We start from the raw sequence: 8,432 nt of genomic DNA, 5'->3' as shown, positions 1-8,432 counted from the left end.
GCCCTGCTTTTTTATGGTTTCCTCCTGGCATACCCTAGCCCATTTCTTTATTTTCTTCTTGCTGAATAATTTCATTTTAGATGTACATCTTAACAATATGTTGTTACCCTCTGCTCTGCGAGCCAATTTGAAAACATTTTATCACATGACATAAGCCCATTAATATATAATGATATGATTGATGCATTTGTTCTGTCATAGTTTATCATTACCATTTTATCATTATAATGTATATTTCTTGTATTTCTTTTTTGATATTTCTTTTCTCATTTAAAAAGTTTTTTGTGACATCTAGAATAGTTTGAATTTTTGTTCTGGCAAGTTATCTTAATGCTCATGTTTTCCCCATTTATTTACACTCTATAACTTGTTTTTTTCCCAGTTTTGTTATTGTTCTTGGCCATTCACTCTTGCTTATTGTCTCTGTGGTGGTCTGTACATTTATTTTGTTTCCTCTTTCCTCTCCCTTCTTTTCCTATTTTTGCATGCACTGTTTCTCTTGTGCCAGAATAGAAACATTTACTATTATTCTCCCACCTTTGCCCTTGCATTTATTTTAGTTATAGATCTACAATTAAATATATTAAATGTTCACCCGGTGGAGTTCCTTTATTTCTTGATTGAATGTACCCACCCTATTGTATACTCTGCAAGAAGAGTTCAGTATGTGTATACTTAAAACTCTCTATAGAAGCGTCTATATTCTTGATTCTTGAAGATCTCAGCTTGGCTAGATATAGAATTCACTCTTTGTGGATTCTAATGCTTCACTCTTCTATGTCAGTTTTTTTAATCTAATCTAATTTTTTATATTGCTCTTCAGAGGTCTGATGCTAGGTTTCTATTTATAGGAACTTCTTGGATTATAGACTTAATTATTTATATTTTATTGACTGTTTATTTTCTCTCAGGAACTCTAATTGCTCATATATTGGAATTTCTTTGGCTCATTTTACTTCTTCCTTTATTTTCTTTTCATTTTCTTGGTGATTTCTCTTTCTTTAATTCCCATTACCAAACATTTATGTTGTAAATTTATTCTCTCTTGGGTGCCTTGTAATGTAGTCTTCACTCTGATGTGATCCTGATGTGATTTTTCTTTTTTTCCTCTATTTCTTCTACATTCAACCAACTTTCTTTTCATTTCTTCCCATTTTGTCCATTTGTTTTAATTTTTTGAAATTTCTGACTTAATGTGATTTTTTAAAATTCAAAATGCTTGTTTGAAAATGTCTCTTGCAACAATGTGGATAGAACTAGAGGGTATTATGCTGAGCGAAATAAGTCAATCAGAGAAAGCCAATTATCATATGATTTCACTTATATGTGGAATTTAAGAAATAAACCAGAGGATCATAGAGGAAGGGAGGGAAAAATAAAACAAGATGAAATCAGAGAGGGAGACAAACTGTAAGAAACTCTTAATCAGAGAAAACAAACTGAGGGTTGCTGGAGAGGAGGGGGGGTGCAGGGGAGGGGGAGTGGAGATGGAGTAAGTGGGTGATGGGCATGAAGGAGGACACATAATGTAATGAGCACTGGGTGTTATATCCAACTGATGAGCCACTGAATTCTACCCCTGAAACTAATAATACACTATATGTTAATTGAATTTAAATTTAAAAAATAAAAATTAAAGAGAAAAAAATAAAAGGATCAAAAAGTGATATTTTCTTAATTACTAAATGTAACATATATTTTACAAGTATATAATGTTGTTAATCTTAACTTTAGTTTATTGATGTGCCTTATCATTTCCTTCAGTAAATGAGATTGTACACAATCTTAAAGTGATCATGTCAAATTTTCTTTAATGCAATATACTATGTACTGTTAAAAAAAGAAAACTATTGTATGTCATGAATATTTCTCATATAAAAATAATGGCTTAAGTTACAATGGCTCTTTATTCAATACCCATTACATAATTAGTACTTATTGCCACTTCACATTATTGGGAAGAAATAAGTACACAAAAAATAGTATAATCAAAATATATTTGTTCCTGAGAAACACTACACTTTGAAACTAGATTAACTAGGTAAATACCATACTTTTAAACTAGGTTGTACTTTCAGAAAATAGTTTTTTTATATTTTCATTTATTTATGCAAACGTGGTTTTTGATTTTCAGAAAATAATTTTTGTATGCATTAATTTTAGCAGATTATTTTCTTCAGCATAAATTTGTAGTTATGTTCAATAATGTCATTATATAATTTGGCAAATTTGTTTTCATATGTTCTCATTAAAACTGCTTTTGAAATGTGAAAAAAAGAAAATGTCTCATTCAAATTTTGAGAGCTGCGTAAAATTTTTCTTCTGCTTTTTCATTTTTGTAAGAATTTTCAAAACCTAAAATATACTGACTTTGTGTTTTCTTATAGTTGCTTTGTATAAAAGTTATTCAGATATTGTGTAAAGAGATTTGGGATAATTTACAAGATTCCTAGTTCAAGGCAAACCTCTTCTATCCCTACATAAAAATACAGTAACTTTAATGGTGTCTTTAGGGGAGGGGTTGGAGGAAAAATTTCTGTGTCTTCCGATTTTTATGTCTCCTTTGGCCTTGCAGCATTTTGAATCCTCTTCTTTTTTCCTTTACCATCTAGTCTTCAAAGGGAGCTTCTTCACCCTATTTTCTTTTCACCCAGAGGTCCTGCCTTTGTGTGGCTGCTGCCTCATTTCTGGCAGATGCCCAGGTTCCTTACCTAGAGACAATGCTTTGATCTACCAGGAGCCTTTTTTCAGTGTTTTCTCACTCCAAGTGGGATTGCTAAGAGGAGCGGAATTTTAGCTGATTCTTGGGATCTCTGTTCCCATTTTCTTACTTCTAGATGAATTTCCGGATCTCCTCCCATCCACTGCAAAGACTTGCCTTTGGGAGCTCTTGAAAGATAGGTTTGCTTGGATTGGGTGTTCACAGTTGTACTTGAACTTGAAGTTTGCAGTGTTCCTCCTCTCGTTGGGGAGAGGGTATGGTTCTATTGTCGTATGTGTTTTAATATGTTGGGAAGTTCAGATCTGAGTGATTATTACTATCCTCAGGGTTTAAATCACTACCCAAATTATGAGACATTAAAAAATTTCATAGTGCTTTAAAAAGGAGGGAGGTGCTTTCCATTTTATTTAATAGTGTCAAATTTTCCAACATAGCTACTGTAGTAACTTTCTGTCTACTGGTGTATGAAAGTTCATGTTTCTTTACAAAACTATAAAAGGATGTCTGATCTACCCCCCCCCCTTAAAATCTGATTCTGTGGGAAACTGCACATCTCTTATGAAAACTAGAGTTTTTCAGTTTCTGAGATCAATTTCCTTTAACTACATTTTTTCACCCCTACTGCTTAAGCTTGCTAAAGTGGATGTTGTTTGAAAATTATAAATCCTTAACATTGTAATTACTGTGGAATTAAAATAATCTTTTCAATAAGGCCCTGCTGCGTATGTATATTTTAAAGTATTCCACATTTGTTGTTTGTTGTTGATAAGCAGTAATGGTTTTCTCCCCGGCCATGAAAAGCCAAGCTGAGGAATCCTCTGATAGTACAAAACAGTGAGTCCCCAGCCAGCTCATGAGTGTCCAGAAGGGGAATCTAAAAGTGAGGGCTCCCTAACTTCTCTTTGAACAGAAACCCAGATACCTTTCTGGTTCCACTGGGAATCGAACCCAGGATTTTCTGCGTGTAAGGCAGATGTGCTAACCACTACACCATGGAACCTGGAGATGCCACTGCCTCCTATGTATTCTTACTAGAGTCAAGGTGAGAACAGAAGATCAAAATTATACACTGTTATTATGACTAAGAATTAACTCCTGTGAACTTCACCCAGTGGGGATACGTAGAACAAATGAACTATCTGCTTCTCACATACACAAAAATCAAAATTTAATGAGTACTATGACTTCCATTCTCCTGGAACACTCAGTCTGGACAACATTTATTGTTTTTCTACTTATATTTATTGAGAGTTTACTAGTTCCAGATACTTTTCAAAGCTCTGGGATACAGTAGTAAATACAAAGAGAAAAAAATCCCTTCTTGAGATGACATTATGGTACTAGCCACATAAAGGTGCATTTATATTTCATGGGAACTCTCTTTGAATTTAGCAGGACAACTCCTCCTTTGCCCCTTGTCCTGAAACTACTGCATATTTCAATTCATAAGATTAAAAAAATGCATTCATTAAGATCACTAACAAGCCCATCATAAATATCTAGTATTACTATGAAATCAGTTTAGAATTTGCAGACCTAAAAAAAAGAACTTACAGACCTCTTGAAGACTCTTGAGGTTGTTTAAATGCCTTACCTTTATATAACCAAAGTATTTGTGAGGTTGTACTTACTTCTTTGTGCTCCCATAGGCAGAAGAATATGCCTAAGCCAGTCCGCTAGTTCCATGAGGAGGATGAGACTCACATGGAACAGAGTCCACTCTCCCTCTACACCAGTCTGAGTCTTTATAAACTGATGTGCAGATGTTTGATCAAGGCCAGCTGAAATCAGTAGATTTATCCAGTTGAGTCCAACCTACATCAAATGACCAGGAGCCAACCAGTAGTTTTTTGGGAATAGACATTTATGTTTTATGTTGGTGGTATTTGGGGTGATTTCTTACGCAGTAACAGCAGATTGACACAGAAGAGGACAGAATTTGAGAATATCCACTCTGAGATGAAGGCATATCCATTACACATCACCTGTCCACACCTGTTTAGCCATGAGCTATTGATTGACACACTCTCTGTGGGAAATTTCCACTTAGTGTTGGACCAGTATATTTGATCAACATTCCAATGGTCCCAGATAGAAATTGATTTTTATTTACATTAGGATATATATTAAAATATACATACCAAAATGAGACAGAGCCATTAAAACAAAATTAAAGACCCACGTCTCTCTTAAACATAGGCACAAAAATCCTTAAACAAATATTGGCAAATCAAATACATTTGATATAAACAGGGGTAATTAATACATTATTACTACATGAAATTTATCCCAGTCTGTTTTAACATTCAAAAATCAATCACTGGGGATCCCTGGGTGGCGCAGCGGTTTCGCGCCTGCCTTTGGCCCAGGGCGCGATCCTGGAGACTCGGGATCGAATCCCACGTCAGGCTCCCGGTGCATGGAGCCTGTTTTTCCCTCTGCCTGTGTCTCTGCCTCTCTCTGTGTGTGTGTGACTATCATAAATAAATAAAAATTAAAAAACAAAAACAAAAACAAAAATCAATCACTGAAATTCACCATATTCTTGTAATTCACCATATTAATAGGCTAACTAAATTCAAAAAACCCAATATGATCATATCAATAGAGGCAGAAAAATCATTCAGTAAAATTCAACATCCATTCATGATAAAAATTAACAGCAAATTGGATTAGAAGAAAGGTTTACTTCCTTAATCAAATAAAGGATATCTACCCTCCCCCCCCCAAAAAAAAGCACAACCAACATTATACTTAATGGTGAAAGACTGAATGGTTCCTTCCAAGATTTAAATCAAGGCAAAAATGTCCTCTTTCCCACTTTCTGGTCAAGGAAAGACTTAGAGGTCCTAGCTACTAGAATAAAACAAAAAGTGCAGATTGAAATGGAAAAAATAAAGCTCTCTTTTTTCACAAACAACATGATTTTCTATGTAGAAAATTCCACACAACCTGAATAGGCATTTTTCCAAAGAAGACGTATAAATGGCCAACAGACACATGAAAAGATGCCCAACAGAATTGAGCATTGAAATTTGATTTGCAATTACAGGAATTGCAAATCAAAACCACAGTGATATATCACCTTACACTAGTCAGAATGGCCAGTATCAGAAAAGATAAGAATTAACAAGTATTGGTGAGAATGTGAAGAAAAGAGAACCCTTGTGCACTGTTGATAGGAATTTAAATTGGTGCAGCCACTGTGGATGACAGTATGGAGATTCCTGAAAAAATTAAGAATAGAATTACCATATGATCCAGCAATTTCACTACTACATATTTACCCAAATAAAATGAACACACTAATTTGAAAAGATATATACACCCTTATGTTAATTACAGCATTATTTATAATAGCTAAGATATGGAAGCAGCTCAAGTGTCCATTGATAGATGAATGGATAAAGAAGATATTACACACATACACACCCACACACATGCTAGAATATTACTCGGCCATAAAAATGAATGAAATATCAGAGCTTGCTGAATTATTACCTTGTTTTTTCCTTTTTCCTGCCTTTATCTGTCACAGTTTTAAAATAAATATTAGCAATCATTTTTCTTTTTGTAAGATAATGCTTTTTTTAACAATAACAGTAGCCAAAGATGTGATAAAGTCCATACAGGTATTACAGCACATATCATATTCCAATACGTGTGCTTTGTTTCAAGACATCCATATTACAAAACTAAAATTAAATTGTGGAGGTGTGAGCAGGGCATTTTCCACTGGAAGGGAAAGCAGTAGGTCTTTTAGAGTGAAAGTCTAGGAAAGACTGCAGAGGCTTTAATCAGTTTGGTGGAAGTACAACTTCCAAAGTGGAAACAACTTGAATTTTAGATGCTCTAGTGAAAAAGATGAATTTTGGCAGAATAGGGTTGTCCATGGAGCTTCCACAGAGGCCCAGACCAAGAATACCCATAATCTCATAAAGAGAGTTCCCACATAACCGAAAGGATAACATAACTTGTAAAATGTACAACAGAAAAAAATACAGTGCCTTATTTCAATACTCCAATTTATTTAGAAATGAAGAACAAATTGTGAAGAATGGAACATTTGTAAAATATCACTGAATTTTAAATAGCTAAAGTATACTTATCCCCACACCTCCCACCCATCTTTTTCATTCGGCCTACTGCAATAATATTCAAGAATTAACATAATGTATAAAATGCTTAACAACCGTTTTCAAAGGATTTGCTATCCGTATATTATAACAACCAGATCTCTTAAACAGTTGCATTTTCCCTTTATATATTAAGGCTTCTTTTGTGTATTTTTATTAGACTTGCTATTGTCATTTTTATGAAACTGAAGTACTTAACATAAATTCTTTAAAGCAGTTCTGTTCATGTGAGACCTATAGTTCAAGAAACTTCTGAAAAAAATGCTAAATATAATTACTTTCAATGTAGGCTGGAATGTTGAAAGTTTCTATTGAGTTTTCTCATTTTTTCTGTGCATCTAAAAATTTTAGATGTTACTCATTAGTTATAAATATTTTTTGTGCCTTCGGTACCTATTACATGCAAGAATGCAGTGAGGGAAGAATACCAACGCAATTGGCTTGGCCTCTGTTTGCAGTAGTTTTAGAGATTATCAAACACATAGGATAGAACATGATATTGAATTATTATTTGATTTGCCATATTAAAAACACATTTTCTCCCATACATAATCCCATTTCATAATTTACTGAAAGTATGCTATTTCTCTCCTCTGCTACAATTATTTGCATGCTAGATCGATTTCTTGGTTAATTTCTTAAATGATAGTTGGAATAACATGTGCTATCTTTTTGCAGCATTTCATCTGTTTAAATTAATAGAATACCGACAAAATAAATAAGTCTACTTGAGAGTTACCATTAGGAATTAAACACTGTAACTCTTAATTAAGGATTCATTCGCATTCTCAGGAAAGGCTACAGAGATCAACCAACTGCAAAATAGTATTTCACGAGCTCAGAATTAGACAAACATGAAAGTATATACAAAAGCAAAAAGACCTTCATGGAACTACATCCACCCCATTGCATGTAAAAATGTTCAAAAGGATAGCAACACTTGTTTTTTATTACAAAAATAAATAAATGAATGAATGTGTATTTTGGAAACTGAGCATAAAGTGAATTGGTCTGAGTTCAAGAATCACACATTCAAGCACCTTCTGTCTGTGTCCAGAAACCAACTACTTCTTCCTGGACTCAACAGATGGTATCTAATGAAAAAGGCATTTTGAAGGTGTTTTCTGGATGAGTTTTAGTGAGGCAGTGGGTATGTCATCTAAAAATCAACCCAGGGGCGTCTGCGTGACTTAGTCAGTTAAAGGGTTAAGTGTCTGACTTTGGCTCAGGTCCTGATCTCCAGGGGCTCCCTTGAATGGAGCCTGGAATGGGGCTCCCCGCTCAGAAGGAAGTCTGCTTCTCCCTGGCCCTCTACCCCTCCCACCCGTACTCATGCACACACTCTCTAATAAATAAATAAAATCTTAAAAAAAAAAAAACTTTCCCGATTCAGCAATTGGCTGGCTTGCTCTTGTACTTTTAAAAAATATCTTTCTTCCTAAATCATTTTAAGCATCAGAGAATAACTTGGGAAGAACTGTGTGAACTGTTCCCTCATCTCTCCTGATGCTGACCCCAGTGAACAGTGGAATGCAAGCTTCACACAGGAGACAAACCTCTCATAACCCCAAAAT

General features: G+C 34.5%; 1 non-coding gene across 1 annotated transcript; it reads right to left on the bottom strand.

The window, feature by feature from the left end:
* Nucleotides 1–3,649: 3,649 nt before the first annotated feature.
* TRNAV-UAC (transfer RNA valine (anticodon UAC)) lies at nucleotides 3,650–3,722 on the bottom strand. The gene has a single exon. It is a non-coding gene; the product is annotated as a tRNA-Val (tRNA).
* Nucleotides 3,723–8,432: the final 4,710 nt, after the last annotated feature.

This window comes from Nyctereutes procyonoides, unplaced genomic scaffold (assembly GCF_905146905.1).
Source record: "Nyctereutes procyonoides isolate TBG_1078 unplaced genomic scaffold, NYPRO_anot_genome, whole genome shotgun sequence".
In the NCBI taxonomy this organism is placed as follows: Eukaryota; Metazoa; Chordata; class Mammalia; order Carnivora; family Canidae; genus Nyctereutes; species Nyctereutes procyonoides.
The sequence above is the reverse complement of the archived record's forward strand: the minus strand, read 5'-3'. Positions and strand labels throughout refer to the sequence as shown.